This window comes from Sebastes fasciatus, chromosome 8, assembly GCF_043250625.1.
Source record: "Sebastes fasciatus isolate fSebFas1 chromosome 8, fSebFas1.pri, whole genome shotgun sequence".
NCBI lineage: Eukaryota > Metazoa > Chordata > Actinopteri > Perciformes > Sebastidae > Sebastes > Sebastes fasciatus.
The window spans coordinates 975,799-995,211 of NC_133802.1; the positions used below are offsets into that span (position 1 = coordinate 975,799).

At 43.5% G+C, this 19,413-nt stretch overlaps 1 protein-coding gene across 2 annotated transcripts in view; it reads left to right on the top strand.

The window, feature by feature from the left end:
* Positions 1-13,469: 13,469 nt before the first annotated feature.
* LOC141772133 (plexin-A2-like) overlaps positions 13,470-19,413 on the top strand; it is a 323,156-nt gene continuing 317,212 nt past the window's right edge. Inside the window, exon 1 of one of the 2 annotated variants that reach the window (XR_012594861.1) lies at positions 13,470-14,150. The gene's annotated coding sequence lies outside the window, so the exon portion shown is untranslated. The remainder of the gene's footprint in view (positions 14,151-19,413) is intronic. The other variant, XM_074642809.1, reaches the window with a different exon arrangement.

Here is a 19,413-nt window from a genome sequence, read left to right on the forward strand (position 1 = left end):
CTTGTTCTGCAATTCTCACGCACCCTCCAGAAAGTGGCTGCGACAGCTACTTTTCTTTCTTTTTGACATTTCCTGAGACCACAAAAATCTTGGAATGACATGTTTGCCTCATAGAAAAACAAGAAAAGAAATGAAAACCCTGAAAACAGAAGCGAGGATCCGTGCTCCCGGGGTTGTCTTTGGAAATCATGCTGGAGACTCCCTGCCATCAGCGATGTTTGTTGTGCAGCACGGGGCACATGTCAGGGCGGTCTGCACAAAAATAGTAGCATTACTAAAGATCTTAGGGGGGGTTTGGCTGGTCATATCTCCCTGGGGAGAAAATCATGATGTGCTCTCAAACACCTACATGCACACACATACACACAGACACAGAAAAGGAGAAAACCAAAGGCCATGCCAAAGATGGGGAGAGAAAAAGGTAAGAGAGGAAGACAGTGTAAGATTAGTTTTCTGTGCCCCGGTGTCTAGAGGCAGCAATGGAGCATAGAGTGGCCTGTGAGAGACTGAGAGAGGGAGCACACAAGTCACGTTCAGGGACAGACGAGGTCTCAAACTGCAGCACCTCTGTCGTCGCTGTCTTCTTTGTTGTTGTGCTTTTTTTAAGGTGATGCTTCATAGACATCGGCCTGGTTGATGGCCATAAAATCAACTTTGTTAAAAGAGTAATTGGTTGAAATAAACCATTACCAAATCTCAGTATCATTTATAAAATAATTTTTCTCTCTTCTTTGGAAAAAAATCCATTATTTAAATCCTGATTAAAATGCCTCAACAGCGACCCTGCAGGGCAGAGGGGAACGGGCAGCCTGTGCGTGTGAAGTGGTCGTGGCATCATGGGGGGGTAAGGGAGGCCGAGCACCCTCTGTCCTCCCTTGGGGCGGGACTTCTTCTATCAACTCAATGCATTTCATTTTTTTCATGCTTGTCTGTGATTGTCCAAGACACGTCAAATGACGCTCCAAGGGAGGTCGACCTCCCTTAGCTGGTTCAACAACCAGCAGACTACATGATTGACAGCGGGTTGGTCCAATGATGATGTCCAACCGTCATCTTCAGTCTCTACTGCTGTATGTACCTGATGAACTGGCAGCAAAGGATCAGACAGCAGCTTATCAGGAAATTAATTATAACGTGTAAATTGTGAACTACTTTTAAACACATAACAAAACAAATCCTTTTTATTGAGGACTGTTTGTTGAGCTGTAGCTAGCTACTAGCGATAGCTAACGCAGTAGTTAGCTTGTTGTAGCAGCCCTGAAGGAGCCGGTGCAGCAGTCTATTGCACCGGAATCCAGAGCAGCAAGTCAGACCGCTGGCTGAACGCCACCGTAGTCCCGCCTTGGCTCAGTCCGGACAGCTGAGCGAGGGTCGGGGCTGCCTGGGGCACGTGGCAGAAGTCGCACCCCGCCGGGGAGTGGATGGAGAGAGCTCCGCTCGCTGCTCGCTGCTCGCCAACTGTCCGGGCTGGACCCAGAGCAGAGCTATACGGAGACGTGCGGCGGCCCGACGTGCTGCTCTGGATCTTGTTGTGGGCAACGGACTGCTGTACAGCCAGTTTACAGACAGACGTCTAGTGACATATTACACACACACAAGGTTTATTCCCACCCTGAGGCTGCCATGATTGTTTTTCTTATAAGCCTTTGGTCTGCTTAGTTTATCGTTTTACATAAAGTAGAGAAGTAACGTAGGCATCTAGTGTAATAATAATAATAATAATAATAATAATAATAATAATAATAATAATAATCATTTACATAACACTTTTCAAACTTAAGTCCTTGGCTTCACTTCTCAGACCCGGAGGTAGCCCACTGGTTTTTCCTAAAAAAAAAATGTTGTTGCCTAAACCTACAGTAAGTGAGTGGTTTTGTTGCCCCCTGCTGGCACTGCACCTTCATACATGCATTCAATATTCACGCTTCTTAAATCGGTAATGAAATAGAATAGGTATAAGAAAGTGAGATGAGCAATTTTGTAATTATGGTGCTATAATATTGACACTAAGAGTAATTGCATTAGCAGTAATAGAGGGTAGGTTATGAGACAGTAAGCAGGTATTGAACTGGTCTAGGTCTGTAATAGAGAGTGTGTGTCAAATATGTTTTCCTGTGCTGTTTAAATGGTGCTGTTGTACTAGGGCCTTGTAACTGCATGTGTGGGATAGGTTAGATAAAGACTGGGGATAAAGACCCTCCATCTCACACAACCAGAGAACATTGGTCATCAAATAATCAAATATTCTTTTTTTCCCCCCAGAGACTAAGGGAGGTTAAGGGAGTCAGAAATCCCCAATCCAAATATGGAGATTTCATATTTTTTTCAGCACCACCTCCATTCCAGGAAGTCATTTCCATTCTTGTTTATTATATTTTGAAAGCATCACTTAAAAAGGTTTGAAGCAGAGTTTACAGAATCAATTCATTCTCGAGCCATCAGAGTGTGTTTATTCCATCGCATGGCTGAAAATGATGCACATTTCATTGCATTCATAGTTGTGGTTCTGCTCGCTTTGCATGCATTCAGCGAAAGTTGTTGCAAAGGCGATGTGTCTCAGAAATGTCTTTGGGAGAACAGATGAGGAATTTTAAAGGCAGTCCTCAGGCAAAACCTACATTTTTAATATCATTTTTATAGATAATGATAGCCCAGAAACCCTACAGGATACATTGGGTGATGCTTCAGAGCTATTTCATTGGTGAATAATTCATGATTAAGAAATGAAAGTTTTGAAATAATCTAATCTGAATTTTAATCTTTTGGCAAAGCGACGAATGATTGGAAGGACCTGGTGAAAGTATCCAGATGCTATAGTTAGTACATTCTGCTGTCTGGCTCTGCTTACAGGAAGCTGAAGCTCAATGTGGCCCGGTCAGAATCTTCACATTACACTGCAAAAACCTGAGAAACTCCAGCTGTGAAAACATGGATTATTGTTCATGGAATTACTGATGATGAATATGGAACATGTGGAGAAAACCATTAACATAATACAGATTTGTTTTGTCTCTGCGTCTGTATGCCATTGAGTGTTATATGTACACATGTTTGTGTGTGCAGGCTTCTGTGTTTGCATGTAAATAGTTCTGAATTTATCTCCGCCACGTATTCCTTCTGTCTTTTATAGGGTTGTCAAATGATTAAAATATATAATCGCGATTAATTGCGTTAATCAAAATGTAGCTTAAGGGGAGATTTGTCAAGTATTTAATACTCTTATCAACATGGTAGGGGGCAAATATGCTGCTTTTTGCAAATGTTTGTATATAGTTATTACTGGAAATCGAATAACAATGCAAAACAATGACAGATATTGTCCAGAAACCCTCACAGGTACTACATTTAGCATAACAAATATGCTCCAATCATAACATGGCAAACTGCAGCCCAACAGGCAACAACAGCTGTCAGTGTGTCAGTGTGCTGACTTGACTATGACTTGCCCCAAACTGTATGTGATTATCATAAAGTGGGCATGTCTGTAAAGGGGAGACTCGTGCATACCCATAGAACCCATTTACATTCACATATCTGGAGGTCAAAGGTCAAGGGACCCCTTTGAAAATGGCCATGCCAGATTTTCCTCGCCAAAATTTGGAACGTTATTTAGCCTCCCTCCCAAAAAGCTTGTTTTTTAGTTTCATATGATACAAGTACCGGCCGATAGTCGAACCTCAGATCGAAGAGGAACAATGCGGATTCCGTCCTGGCCGTGGAACAACGGACCAGCTCTTCACTCTTGCAAGGATCCTGGAGGGGGCCTGGGAGTATGCCCATCCAGATACTGTGGGGGGTGCTGCAGGAGTATGGGTTGAGGGGGTCACTTCTCAGGGCCATCCGATCCCTGTACGCCCAAAGCGAGAGCTGTGTTCGGGTCCTCGGCAATAAGTCAGACTCGTTTCCGGTGGGGGTTGGCCTCCACCAGGGCTGCGCTTTGTCACCAATCCTGTTTGTGATATTCATGGACAGGATATCGAGGCGTAGTCGGGGGGAGGTGGGTTTGCAGTTCGGTGTGCTGAGGATCTCATCGCTGCTTTTTGCAGATGATGTGGTCCTGTTGGCATCATCTGTCTGTTACCTCCAGCTCTCACTGGATCGGTTCGCAGCCGAGTGTGACGCGGTCGGGATGAGGATCAGTACCTCTATATCTGAGGCCATGGTTCTCAGCAGGAAACCGATGGATTGCCTACTTCGGGTAGGGAATGAGTCCTTACCCCAAGTGAAGGAGTTCAAGTACCTCGGGGTCTTGTTCGCGAGTGAGGGGACTATGGAACGTGAGATTGGTCGGAGAATCGGAGCAGCGGGGGGGTATTGCATTCGCTTTACCACACCGTTGTGACGGAAAGAGAGCTGAGCTGGAAGGCAAAGCTCTCGATCTACCGGTCAATCTTTGTTCCTACTCTCACCTATGGTCATGAGGGCTGGGTCAGGACCCAAAGAACGAGATCACGGGTACAAGCGGCTGAAATGGGTTTCCTCAGGAGGGTGGCTGGCGTCTCCCTTAGAGATAGGGTGAGAAGCTCAGTCATCCGTGAGGGACTCGGAGTAGAGTCGCTGCTTCTTTGCGTTGAAAGGAGCCAGTTGAGGTGGTTCGGGCATCTAGCACGGATGCCCCCTGGGCGCCTCCCTTGGGAGATGTTCCAGGTACGACCAGCTGGGAGGAGGCCATGGGGAAGACCCAGGACTAGGTGGAGAGATTATATCTCTACTCTGGCCTGGGAACGCCTCGGGATCCCCCAGTCAGAGCTGGTTAATGTGGCCTGGGAAAGGGAAGTTTGGGGTCCCCTGCTGGAGCTGTTGCCCCCGCGACCCGATCCCGGATAAGCGGTTGAAGATGAATGGATGGATGGATGGATGATACCAGTATCTTCAATTTACCATTAAAACTAAGCCTGCTACAACCTAAAAAGTTGCGTTAATGTGTTAAATAAATTAATGGCGTTATTTTTATAAAACTGTCACCATATCCTGACAGTAGTGCATGAGACAGGTAATCTGAAGAAATGTGCCTCTGTGTCCTCCGCTGCTCCTAATGGCATCTGCAGGATTTCAAAGACCGGAAGAAAACAACCAATCAGAGCCGAGCTGGAGCCTTGCCGTCCCCGAGCAGCTGTCAATCACTCGCAAACTGCGTCCAAATGGTCAAACTAGGCAGCGCTGATCAAATATGAATTAATATTCTGTTACCTTTAATGCCTATTTCTTGCATAAAATTTTTTAAGAAACATCTTGTAGTGTACTGTTTAGCTGTAAAATGAGAAAGTTTGTGACCCAGCAGCCATGTTGAGGAGAGTTGAGGAAATACCAAGCACCGCCCACCAGCCGGAGCACAGCCAATAGGAACGCTCTCTCTCTGAAATGACCTGTGATTGGCCAAAGTCTCCCGTCACAAGTTAGATGTTCTAAAGCCTGAAAACAGAGCCATGAGGAGGAGCAGAAGTCGAATTTTCTCTCAGAACACTTGAATTACAATATGCTCAAAGGTTATAAAGGAATTTTTGCCCAATGATGCCAAAAATATACTGCCTACTGCCACTTTAAAATTAATTTTGAATTAACGCGTTATTATCACATTAACTTTGACAGCCCATGTCTTTTATTTTTTCTGCCTTTGGCACTAAGATCGAAAATGAAACCGTTAATGACTGTCAGATTGCGATCCTGGCATTTCCCTATTGACACCGTCAATCCCTCCATTTACATTTCATATCTGGACGGGCCACTGGCTGGGGCCCCGTGTGAAAGCCCAGGCTGGATTAAGGTATCATTGTGATTGTATGATGCTACCTTATGGACAGACAGGCAGGAAGAAGACCTAAATCCCTGTCTGGAGCAGAGCGAGGTCTCAAGCTGCTGGTAAGCTCTCATCAGTCTCACCCCCCCACCCCCTCCCTCATACCTCAGAGATCAGGCGTGATGGCATGTAATGGCGGATATAATTGCTTTGTCCTCTATCTATCTCTTCCCTCTTCTCCTCTCTTAGTTGGAAGTAACCAAATGAAATGAGGTGACACATGAGGGGAGCCTGAACTCTTCCTGTCAAAGAGCGTGATGATTTCTGTCTCACGTCCAGAAGCAAATGTCAGATTGGCTGCAATCCGACAATATTTTTGTTGGTATATCTGTCAGTTTTTCCCTCATCCACATACATCTAGTAGCTCTACTGCAAGTCAACTACTTTTGTAGTGATGCAATGCAGGAAGTATGTTGTTTTCTCTCTGTTTAACAAGGCTCATAAGCCGTAAAATCACGTTTCAGTTCTGTGAGCTTGCTCCCCGGGACTGTATAGTAGGACTGGGACATTACACCTATCTCCTGATTCCATACTAACACGATTCTTAGGTGCCAATTCGATATGTATTATGATTTTTAAGTATTGCGATTTGATATTAAAATTTATTGTAACTTTTATAACACTAGACCATGGAAAAGTTTAATTATTCACTTTTTGGGACTTTTACTTTGGAAAATATCTAAATTGATCCAGTACAATTTTTTGATTTTCAGCATGTAGTCAGAGACGTCCTGAAGTCAAATATATCAGTCATTATCAGGAATTATTTATTACATTTTTTCCGGCAACCCAAAAATCAAAGAATAAAGACATTTCCCTCTGAAATTAGTGGTTATTTATAATTTATAAGGGACATGTAATGTTTTATACTTCTGGTGAATATAATCCAATCAATCTTATTTCCATAGATGTATTTTGTATATACAGTTCCCTTTGTCATTTTGAAAACCGGATGTAGTCACACGTGTATACTTTCGATAGCTTCTCCAAGGTGGTCTCTAGCTCTTCCGTCAGCTCCGTTCTCTTTATCCATGGTCAGGATACATAAATGTCAGTATATGGGTGCTCTACAGTTGAAGCACTGGTCGATTTGACCACGGAGGTTTCCTGTCCATGACAGAGTTAGCATGCAGCTTTAACCGTGATGTCTAGCTCTGCTTTTCCTGCAATGTGTGAAACCCAACGTGTTTCCATCCTTTACTGGATGTGTAGTGTTTACCACGCTGGATTTAACATGGGAGGTGCAGACCCTCCGCCATTTTCCACTTGCTCGTTTTGGCTCGCTGCGGCCAACTATGGTTTGTTTTGGTTGAAGGATACGGAACGGATATGACATCACGTTACTCAGACTACGACAATAAAACCTTCCTTCTACCTCCTGCAAATCTAGTGATTCTGGCATTAAAAAATCTATTTCAAAGTCATAAAAAACAATCAAGATACATAGGTGAATCAATTTTTTTCCCACCCCAATATGGTAGCTCATCGAAAGTCAACTATTTTTGTAGTGATGCAATACAGGAAGTTTATTGTTCTTTCTCTGTTTAAAAGGGTTCATAAACTCTAAAATCATGTTTCAGTTCTGCGAACTTTGCTCCCTGGGACTGTAAATAGCCACTATCAAAAAGCGAGCTAAGGTGGAACAGTAATCCACCCAACGCAGCCAGTCGTCAGGATTTTCCTCCTCTCTTCTACTGATACTATGGATAAAGTGATTGCCTTATTTTCTCTGTAACACTCATGAGTCAGAAAATGTGTATCTCATTGTTACGGAACTATCCCCCGTAACCGTGAAGGATGAGGATATCCAAGGTCCCTTGTTAGTATGCGAAACAATGCATCATATTTTTTGTCTCATTTCCAATTGCAAACGGGGAAGGAATGAAAAAAAAAATATGCGGGAGATTACCGCATTAAACAATTTGGTTCTGCTTAAATAGTGACTCCTTTTGATTTGGTCCCGGCCCCGGAGATGAGCATGGATGAGGAATGATTGAGATGCACAGTGGAGCTTGTTCCTGGCTGCCTGCTCTGCTAAGCGGGCCCACTTCACCATAATAAGAGGTCATCCCTGGAGGAGTGTGGAAATGTGTCTAATTAAAACAAAATGCTTTATCAAGAGCCGAGGCAATGTGAGCAGTCCCGGTAAAAAAAAAAAAAATAGCCAGCAATTTCCTGAGATTCACATTCTGATAAGCACCTTATTAAAACAGCCACCTATCTAATGGAAGTGCTCTGCATTGTAAGAGGACTTCTGCTCATTTTCTTCCTGCCCTGTGTGTTGGTGCTTGTGTGATAAACTGCACAACAAACCTATTTTGTTAGGCATTTTGGATTTTACTCACCTATCTTAAACCTGCAGTAGGCAGAATATTTTTTGGCATCATTGGGCATAAATTCCATAATAACCTTTCAGCATATTGTAATTCAAGTGTTCTGAGAGAAAACTAGACTTCTGCTCCTCATGGCTCTGTTTTCAGGCTTTAGAACATCTAGCCCGTGACGGGAGACTTTGACCAATCACAAGTCATTTCAGAGAGAGAGCGTTCCTATTGGCTGTTCATTCAATGGCGGCAGCTGTCAATCACTCGTAAACTCTGATCAAACGGTCAAACTAGGCAGCGCTGATCAAATATGAATTAATATTCTATTACTGTAATGCCTATTTCTCTCTTCAAATGTTTCAGAAACATCTTGTAGTGTACTGTAAGTTTGCTCCGGCTGGTGGGCGGTGCTTGGTATTTCCTCAACTGATCTCAACATGGCTGCACGGTGGTGCAGTGGTTAGCACCACACAGCAAGAGGGTCGCAGGTTCCAACCCGGCTTGGAGCCCTTCTGTGTGGAGTTAGCATGTTCTCCCCTTGTTAGCGTGGGTTTTCTCCGGGTGCTCAGGTTTCCTCCCACAATCCAAAGACATGCACCGGAGGACACCGAAGGACACAGAGGCATATGATTTTTTTCAGACTACCTGTCTCATGCACTACTGTCAGGATATAGTGACCGTTTTATAAAAATAACTTGTTTTAATCATATTTGCTCCAGTTCTACCCACTGCTGCTTTAAGCAGGAGTGTAAATTACTTAGTGCTGTGGGCACAAAGTACTTAATTGTTTTTTTATATCATCATTATTCATCTTCTCCGACAGCTCAATTGTGGCACTGATGTGTTGAAAGATGGACCATCTGTACTTCTGCCACTTCCTCTCTCTCTACCTCTCTCTCTCTGTTGCTATTTCTGAGGTGCCATGTTTTCATACTGATGACATCTGAGTCCATGATTTGCCGCCACGAGTCTGATGTGTGAGATTACAGCGCAAGGCTGCAGCTCATGGAATGCCTCCGAGCAAGGACGAAATAATAATAATATGAAAGAAAAAACTATTTAGTACAATGCCTCACTCAGCAAACATATCAGAGCAGCTTGCAATTACCACGTCTCCTGTGATTGCATCTCTGTGGAAATTAATTGCTATTTTAATTTTGTTTTTTTTCCATTGACAGATCCTGACGAGCTCAAGAGATGGCTCCAATGAGAGACGTACGTTTGGGCCACGGATCAGGCGCATTATGTTCAATTGAACTTCAGGGTGGGTAGTTTTCCCTGAAGAGGGGACAGAAAACAAAATCACACAGCTATGAAACCTCTTTACGCTCTCACTGAGATCATCGCTCTGATATTACTGCCACTCTCCTCCAAATAATTGCAATTTGTTGACTAACTTGAAATGGGCATGATGGTGTTAGATTTAATTTGACTGATCTCACTCTTCTAATATTTTCCTGTGTGAAATATTCCTCCTCAGTGTAGAGCAGGACAGGATCATCAGCACATGTTAGTGGGCTGCTGAGGCTCCGTCAGCGGGCCATTACTGATGTAATGGGCCACCTGTACGAATGTGGTTTCTGTGTGTGTGTGTGTGCGATTGCTGATTGCATGGCAGTAGTCCCCAGAGCCTCTTGAGTGTGTATTCGGTACCCACTCTAACAGGTGGATGGTGGGAAGTAACAGTGGGGGTGGACTTCCATAATGGACCTGGTTCAAATGCCACACACATCCAAGTCCCCAGACACACGCTGCACATCCTGGACTCTTACAGCTCTATGAGAAGTACAAATAAATCTACTCTGGTCATTACCTGCAGGGTGAAATGAGAAAATAATGTATGTTTGTAATTGGGTATGTACATCATCCAAACCATCCCTTTAACATGGAATGTTAAAGGGAGCATAGGTTAGCATAGGTTAGCATAAATATTCCTTATAATGACTGATACGGTTTAATGTTGTGACAGAAATAATCGGCATCATATGCATATGATTGACAGTTTTGTTTTTCATGTAACTGTTTCCTGGTATTTGTTTTCCTCTCTCCAGTCAGGCTGATTGCTTACACGGGTCAGAGAAGAGAGGGAATGGAGTTTCACTGGAGTCCACAGGTCGCCACATTCCCTCCTGATATCTTCAAATATGGCTGGAGGGAGAAAGAATTAAAGGCATCACCGGAGGCCCCTTTGAAACCTTCCAACTTAGTATGAAATCGCTGCTTGCAAGCGCTTTGATCAGCAAACGGTCAAGCGGCACCCTGCAGCCGGCCAACTCTCCACATCACCGTCGGGAGCCTCAATCCCGGCACTGCGCGCACCCTTCCACCTGGCCACTGTTTGATTTGCTCCCTGAACTGATCTTCCAACAAATAAGCTTTGTGCTTTGCCACGAATTGCCCCTCTCCATCTCACCGTCACACATGCCTTGCAGCGGCACTCCCCCTCTTCGCGTGCACCCAGCCGCCCCGTACATCCGGAGATAAACAGTAGGTTCTGCACATCACTCAATCATAATTCCAGCAATTAACCTTCTCACCCACAGTGGGCTTTAAATCCCGTCAGTTTCTTTCTTCACTCCTTACAGAAACGGTCAGATTCCAAATGTAAACATAGATATAAAGTGACCAAGGGCTTGCTTACCTGACAACACCCTAATGACTAATGATGTGTGCTTTGATTTCAGATCCGAGGTGGGAAGGTGCCAAGACTGAAAGAGGCTGAGTTTATAGGCTACCACTGTGAACCTGGACCACCTTGACACAGCTCTGTGCTACTATATGTAAGACACAGGGCTTTTAATGGAGGTCTGTGACAAGAGGTGCATCTGTAAGTTATGAGCACATCAATAAACAAATGCTGCATCTTTGCATCAAGCGAAGGTGCAAAGACATGAAGCTGAGCATGATACACAGGCACACAACTATGGATGTTTGCCTGTTGCATAATATTTGTGCATGACTGAAGAGAAAATCAAATTTAAGGAAGTTTAAAAAATTATTACAATGATATACGTTTCATATGATGATTCAAAGGCTAATTACAGCTTCAGTTCTTGCAATTCTCATTTATCTTTTTCAAAAAATGCTACATATTTCTCATATTTCAACTACTGTTCTTGTCTTTTTTCTCACTGTTACAGAAACTGCGAGCGTCCTCCGTCAGTCCTTAGTGTCCTAGAGGGCAACGTGACTTATAGGCTTCTACTGTAATAACCGAGCTTCACCTCGCAAAATGGGTTAATGCATCATTTCTCTCTTCACAAAACAGGCCAAATGTCTTCCAGACAGTTCCGTGCAACCTGTGCTTTCAATATCAATTGAGTTATATTCCAATCAAACAAATCACATCTTGTTCCAAACAGGGCCGCTCCAAACAGGGCCGTGAGTAATGGATTGAAAAAGCCTGTATTTGATTACCCCTGCCGCCCAGGGTTGACTAAGATCCATTTGAGAGGTAGTGCGGTGGAATTCCAATATGGACACCCTCCAGCTATTGACCCTGTCTTTTAAGTGGGCACTGTGCTTTTAGTGTACTTACACTGGTTGTTCCACATCTTCTTCCTCCTGGCAGTTTTGCAATACTTTTGATGGCAGACGCTGGCTCCCCTTTCCCCACTCTGCATTATTGATGCATCACAGAATGTGGATAGCCTACTTTTGTCATAACCCACTAAGGGCACAGATGCAGGGTTGGTGTTGGTGGGTTGTATAACTACTTCAATGTCATTCCATGACATTCCATGTAATAGGAAAAAAAATAGAAAAATAAATAAATATATATATTCAAATACAGTATATATATATATTAGAAATATATGTATGCATATATGTATGTATGTATGTATGTATGTATGTGTGTATATATTTTATGTATATATATACATGTATACAGTATGTAATAATGGGATAATAATGTGTTAGGACAACTTGCGTTTTTTAGGTTGTAGCAGCTCAGTTTTAAAGCTAGAGTGAAAATACCGACATTATATGAAACCATAAAAAAACCTAAAGAATCCATTGGTACCAACATGTCACACTAACTGATCACGAAGGAGGTTAAATAACGCTCCAAACTTGCACTAAGTTTGACGAGGAAAAACTGGCATGGTCATGTTCAAAGAGGTCTCTTGACCTCTGACCTCCAGATCAGTGAATGTAAATGGGTTCTATGGGTACCCACAAGTCTCCCCTTTACAGACATGCCCACTTTATGATAATCACATGCAGTTTGGGGCAAGTCATAGTCAAGTCAGCACACTGACACACTTACAGCTGTTGTTGCCTGTTGGGCTGCAGTTTGCCATGTTATGATTTGAGCATATTTTTTATGCTAAATGCAGTACCTGTGAGGGTTTCTGGATCAATATCTGTCATTGTTTATATACATATCCAAAGAAAACTAAAAGTCAACACTTGGCAGCCAATGTTGAGATCACTTATCAAAGATTTATCATCAAAAATGAAAGGAATGATAGGCAAGTACGCATATTGGGTGCCTACCCATTGAAATGAATACAATTTAATGGTGTCTGTCTGCAACACATGCATCTTCATAGATATCAAGGTAAGAGACAAACAAAAACAGATGTAAGCCACCGTGTCACTGATGCCACAACAAATTATAGGAACAACTTCAAGGATTTGACAACTCAGTCTTTTTGTGATTATCATCTCCAAAGTTGGAACAATCCTGAGCGGCTCAGTTCCACCAGTTGGTGAGTGGTGTAATAATAAACACGTCTCTGAGCCACAGAGAATTAGGGAGAGCTAGTCAAAAAGCGTATCTAAAAGTAGAGAAAAAAGAGAAGCAGGAACGGAGAAATTAAGAAATCATAGAAGGGAGAGAGAGAGAGAGAGAGAGAGAGAGGGTTGTATCTGAGCAGGTTCACAGTTTGACCTATAGATGGCAGTATTCCAGCAGGAACAGTTGGATGGGAGAGAGTCACTGAAAGTGGGTTCAGTGTGTGCTGCGCATAGGAACTCTGATGGGTAAGTAAGAACATTTAGCTTTTCATAGAGGTGATGCACTATCCAATTATCAATCAATCAATAGCCTGTGGTCGGTTAGGAAGATTTCCAAAGGGAATGAACATTTGAATCAGTATAAATCCTTCTACAGACAGTTAACCCAACTGTACATTCTAGTACGTTAGAAACTTGTGGCATCTTTTTGGTAATGTGTTTTGGGGGATATCAGATGGTGCAAAATGTCATATTATTTTATGTTTACAACAAAGTACTTTGTGTTTTCCTGGTATAATCCTAAATGTGGATCTAAAACTGCATTTCTGAGTTTTACGCAAATGTTCCTTTAATGTATTCATTATTGAGGTTTTTCTCTGGGCGGAAACAGTTAACAGCATAATGAGCCGGAGTGTGAGGGGGCTGGGTCTAACCGCGCAGTGTGCCAGTGGCAGCCAGGCAGCGTACACACGCTCACACACACAGTCAGTCACTACTGTACACTGATGGAGCCGCTAATCTGTGTCAGTCCGGCAGCCAGAGCCCTGTGAGGAAGCACCGCTGTGAGGAAGCACCACTGTGAGGAAGCACCGCTGTGAGGAAGCACCGCTGCGGGTCTGGAGCCGACGCTGCCAAATCCACAGACCGTCGGACACGCTGCCGAGCCCGGCCACGGCTTGTCCACAAGCTGCGTGTTGTGTAGAGCAAGCCGGAGGACGCTGAACCCCGAACTGAAGGAATGTGACGCGTTGTGGTGAAGTCCCATCAGGTGCTGACGGCTCTGCTGACAAGTTTACGCACCGACTCTGCTCATGCTCGCGCTAATGAAGGCTTTTCTTTAATGAATGACGCCACCGCCGCCGCTTGACAGGTTCACCACGCACATCTATTGGAAGAACTAGTGAAGGTAACATTACTGAAGCATCTCCGAGGCTGTGTCCAGATCATTTGGAAACATTTGTTTGCCTGTGGATGTGAGTGTAGCGCATCAGTTGAGACCCAGAAGACGGACAGCAGCCGCGCTGGAGGGAAACCGGATAACCGGGACATCCAGTTTAAATGAAGAGGTAAGTGACGCTCCTTTCGGCTAAATGTACTTCACAGTGTGTACATATTTGTTTAAATCCAACACCACAGCCACAGTGTTGTGCAAAAAGGGCAAATATCCGACACTGCAGACCGAGCTATTTCTCATTTTCTGCTGCGGGCTCTGATGAGGCAGCAGCCGGTTTCCATATGTCACTGGAGCCTTTACCACAGCTCACACTTTGACTTTGATGGTGGTGATGATGATGTGTGACCATAAAATATGTGGTTTAGAACAATATGCATGTAAGATCATTTAACCTCCAGCAGGCTTTAGGCACGTACAGGTGTTGCTCTGAATCCTTTCCTGCCATCGATGCTGTATTGTCATTCATTAGAATGTAGCTGCCTGCCTCCTCATATTATTGAGTTACAATACAGAGATGATGCTTCCAGTTAGCAGGTGAGCTGCTTCTGGTTTGTGTTCCTAGGGAGTATTTAATGAAGTTAGTTGAGTTATTTTTAGAGTCTGACAATCATCACAGTGCTATTAACTTAATTAACCTTCATTTTTGATTTGTTGACCTTGATTTGAAGTGCAAAATGACAGAGATATTCTAGTGTTCTCAGGATTTATAGTTATAGAATGCATCAGACTACACAAACCTGTTTTAGATGTAATATACGGACTGGTAGCTTGCTATGCGGACCAGGATGTGTCATTGCAACAAGTGAACCTTGAGTTTGTAGTCCTAGTTGATTATCAGACTGTTACAGTTGTCACTTTTTGAAAAATAAATGCACCGTCAATTAGTTTCACAAGGTCACTAATCACCATCTAAACATTCCCTACTGGATTTGTTCTCTTCTTAAGTGGCAAAAAAACAAATTGCAACAACAAAACCTCCAACGATCTGATATATTGCCGCCAACTGGCATCAATTTAGGATTCCACGTTGACTCTAGACCTCATCTGTCCCAATCCAGCAGATGCACCTACAAATCTTCATTCTCTGTCAGACTTGCAAGCGCTCCGGCAAGCACCCCGTGACAATGACTCTAAAGAAAATAAATGTTGCCTTAAGTAGAAAATTGCCTTCCATTTGCATGAAAATAACTTGCATCTGCCACGGCTGACAGGCAGCATATTAATCTCTCTGCTCGTGCAATCAAAACCTGCTCCTTCTTGGTGAGATTTTTTTTTTAGTGCATGTGAAGCGTGACCCTCTCACATCATTATTTTAATATCCATCTCAAAGTGAAACAGCAGTTTGACCCCAAAGCGAGCCACCAGGGTGGAAATTGCTGCCTTTGGAAGAACAAACCAGCACTCAGCATTGGTTTGATTATCACATGCTGATTATATTCACCTAATTAACTCCAATCTAATGGGAGAAAAGAAAAACACATTTGCTGATAGTGTGGTGCTGCCGCTGAGCAATCAGCTCCTCTGACCAATTGGCTACTCAGCAGCTGTTGTATGACAGTTTCATACACTTCTATTAGCTCTGCTTTGGCTCAAATGCATTTCCATCATTGATGAACCGACAGCAACCTGATGTGACACAAGTTTATTGCGGCTTTGAAGACATCATACAAGAGAATTGCTGTTGTTGATAGTATCAATATTTTCTGAATCGCACTCTCCTTTTTAAATAATGGAGGATATAGCAAGATATCAAGGATTCTGCTCAATGAATCACTTTCAAGTGATGCCTTTGAAGGCACGCCGCCCGAGAAAACCCTTTTCGAGAACCCGCAACATCACACATTCGCCCAATCAATAAGGTTAACCTCGCCAAGCTGGAGAGAAATTGCTTCGACTGGACAAGCTTGGGTCGGGCTTTGTGGAGCGACGGTTGATGTTTCTCTGCCGCTGCCCCTCCACTTCACCTCTCTGTAGGGGAGCTGCAATATCTCCATTGGGTTGATGGCGCAGCCGTGCGGTCGGCGAGGTGTTCTGTTCTTAGGATTCGTGATGTCAGAGTGACTTGCATGAGTCTTGTTTAACATATTCTCCAGGGAAAATATTCCGGCTTTACGTTTTTTAATAGTTCAAACACAAGATAAATATATTTTAGTCAGGGTTGTGCAGGATCTCAAACATCTCTTTTGGAAAAGCTGTTTTTGAGCAGAGGTAAGTTACTCTGACTATGAAATCTCACATTCCTATCCTCTAGATTGTGTCCAAAGCATCTTCTGTACCAGACTGCCTATCGCCATAGCTACCGCCGCCACCATCAGCATCCATCAGTATGTGCGGCACACTCTGCTGATTGGTGCGCACGGCTCGAGAGCGTCCTCTGTTGATGAACAGCGAAGAGCCTAAACGGCGAGCCGAGTTAATTACCGGGCCACAATGCGAGCGCCCAGCCTCTCTCCATTCAGTGCCTTCCACTTATACCACTCAACAACTAATTTTTGAACTGCATGATTTGCTACTGAATGAGTTGTTACTGCCCTTTCTGTGTGCTGTGTCACCACCAGCGTTCACACAGCAGCACGCTGCTTGCTCCTCTTTGGATTCCCCCTTAAGGCAGCCAGACTCACCGCAGTTTAGCTTGAGAGATTTTGACAAGTCGTTACGCATGCAGGCAGAATCCTTGACCTATTTCTTAATGAGTGAATACAGCAAATGCGCTCAGCGGCTGTGTATTCTGAATGAAGGCCCCCCTCTTTACAGCAACCCCCACCATCCCAACTGTCTTTTTCTCGCACACACACACATGCAAACACACCGACACATGCAGATAATGGTGCTTTTGTGAGTTCATTTTCCCACAGATCCTCCCTTCCCTATCTGCCGGAGTGTACAAATAGCGAGTGAGTGTTTGTTTTAATGCAATCGCCCCCCTGTCTTCCCTCACTGTAGGCTGTTTATTTGAACCTCTCAACTGTCCAGCTGTCACAACAGAGATCTCAATCTCCTTGACCCACACACACACGCTCTGCTTGCTCGGCCTTGTTATGTGCATGTTTGCGTCTGGAATCCAAGTTAATGGCGAGCGTGCCTACGTGTGAGGATTGACACGAGAGAGATCTGGATCTGTGGTGACATTGATCAAGTGGAGTGCAGCCAGGGAGAACATTCAGTCTGAGACGGGTCTGGCGTCGGTGAAAAGCAGAAGATCACAACCGCCTCGCTCTCTTCATCCACGCGGCAGGCGGCTTTGTTTGCATCCTCTTGTGCTCGCTCTGGATAATTGTAAACAACATGAGTTTTTCTACCTGTCTCTTACGCTTCAAGCGCCAGATTCAGCAGTAGAGATAGTCTCTCCAGGCGATGATTATCCCAACAAACGCTCGTTTACGCTGTTGTTGGTTGTGGAGGCAGTGCTCTGCTGATATGTTGATTCAGGAGTGTAGGAACTGAGAAGTCTGTCTCTCTGCATCTGGGATAAGATGACACTAAACTTTGTTGCAATGATTCCGATACTGATACTCAGATATCGAGCCGATATGAGGCTAAAATTGGGAACTGCCATTGGAGAGCTTCCACAATGTTACAACATGATGGCAACAGAACTTAAAGGGGACATATCATGCTAATTTTCAGGTTCATAGTTGTATTTGGGGTTTCTACTAGAACATGTTTACAAGCTTTAATGTTCAAAAAACAACAAAACATTCTTTTTCTCATACTATCTGTCTGAAATACTGCCCGTCTCTTTAAGCCCCCCTTCCCGAAAATAGCCCAGTCTGCTCTGATTGGCTTGCGAGAAATACATGTTGCACCTTTGCAAAAGTGTGTGTGTTCCAGTACTTATACTACCCTACTATTTAGTATACCAGAAAAAGATTTAGTATGTCTCGATACAGAGTATGTCAAATGCAGTATACCAAAAAGACATATCCGGTCACATTTTGCAGTCTGCAAGGCCAGCCTGCTTTTCTGGCTACTCTGACCCACAATCCTCTGTGCAGCGGATATATAGGCAAGAGGGTCAAAGTTCAAGGCGCAATGTTATGATGAAACAGTGTGTTCCAAATGTATGCATACTGCATGCAACAGTACGTACTTTGTAATGGCAGTTGCAGTATGTACTAAAAGTAAAAAGTGAAAGTATGTAAAGTATTATTCTCATGCCGTGGGTGGAGCTACTCAGATGGAGGGCCGGTATATTCTAATGAGTTTGTATGTGACATAGGAAGGGGAGCCAAATCTGAATGGCTTGTTGAATCCCGTGTTTTCTGATCTAGACAGCCCACGTAAAACTGACTGGGTTGTCCTATTTCACAACGAAAGGTCCAAGCTAACACTCTGTGCTTGAATGTATTTAATATATATATAAGACGTTGTTTTAATGCATCCAAACACTCTATCTGTCCCACTGCTTCGTGCCAAAGAGTAAAAGCTAGTGTTGCAATTGATACTATGAACGTATAGATACTAGAGTTGTTCCGATACCGATGGCAGTATCGGACCTGCATCTGATACTGCCCAAAATTCGGGATCGGGTATCGGCGAGTACGCCAATCTATGCACCGATCTGATACCGTAATTTATTAACCCAGAAAAAGGCATCTTGTTTAACCGGAAATCAATTATTCACCGCTCCAAAGCAGTAGCCTTCATTGTGCTGTTAGATGTATCATGGCTGCCACTGGCAACTATTGTTTTAGAGCAGTGAAGAAGAACTGATTGCTGGTAGTTTGTCACGTTACGATAGCAAACAACAAAACTGTGGTGCTAGTGGAGAATGTAACGGTAACGGTAGTCAGAGCGACGAAAATGTCAGCCATTTGGCAATATTTCACAGTGGAAAATCCAACAAGTAAAACGGCGATATGTACAGTAATTTAAGTAGTAAGTAAATTATCACGCAGGCAGTCTGAGGAGACTCCTAGATTCATTTATTCATGTTCTTTGTAACTGACAAACTGAAGGATAGAAGAATGTTCTATTGCATTCATCCTCTGTATGTATTTGTTCATGTTTCAAGGGTTTAACCTGAGCCAGGCCATACAACAAAGATAGTAATCATATCACATCCATACATGGTCAGTAGTAAACAGCTGTTAAATAACTATAATAATAACTATATCTTTTTTTTATCACGCTGGTATTGGGACTGTTCTCGGTATCGGCCGATACCGCAAGTTCAGGTATTGGAATTGGTATCAGGAAGGAAAAAATGTTATCGGAACATCACTGATAGATACCATAGAATTTTAGATCCAGCATTACTCTTTGATAATTCCCATACAGTAGCAGATGTAAGAAAACACCACAGGACTACATTTAATGGTCTCGTCATGCTGCTGTAGCAGTTTTCATCATCTTGAGTAGTTGTGCGTGTAGCC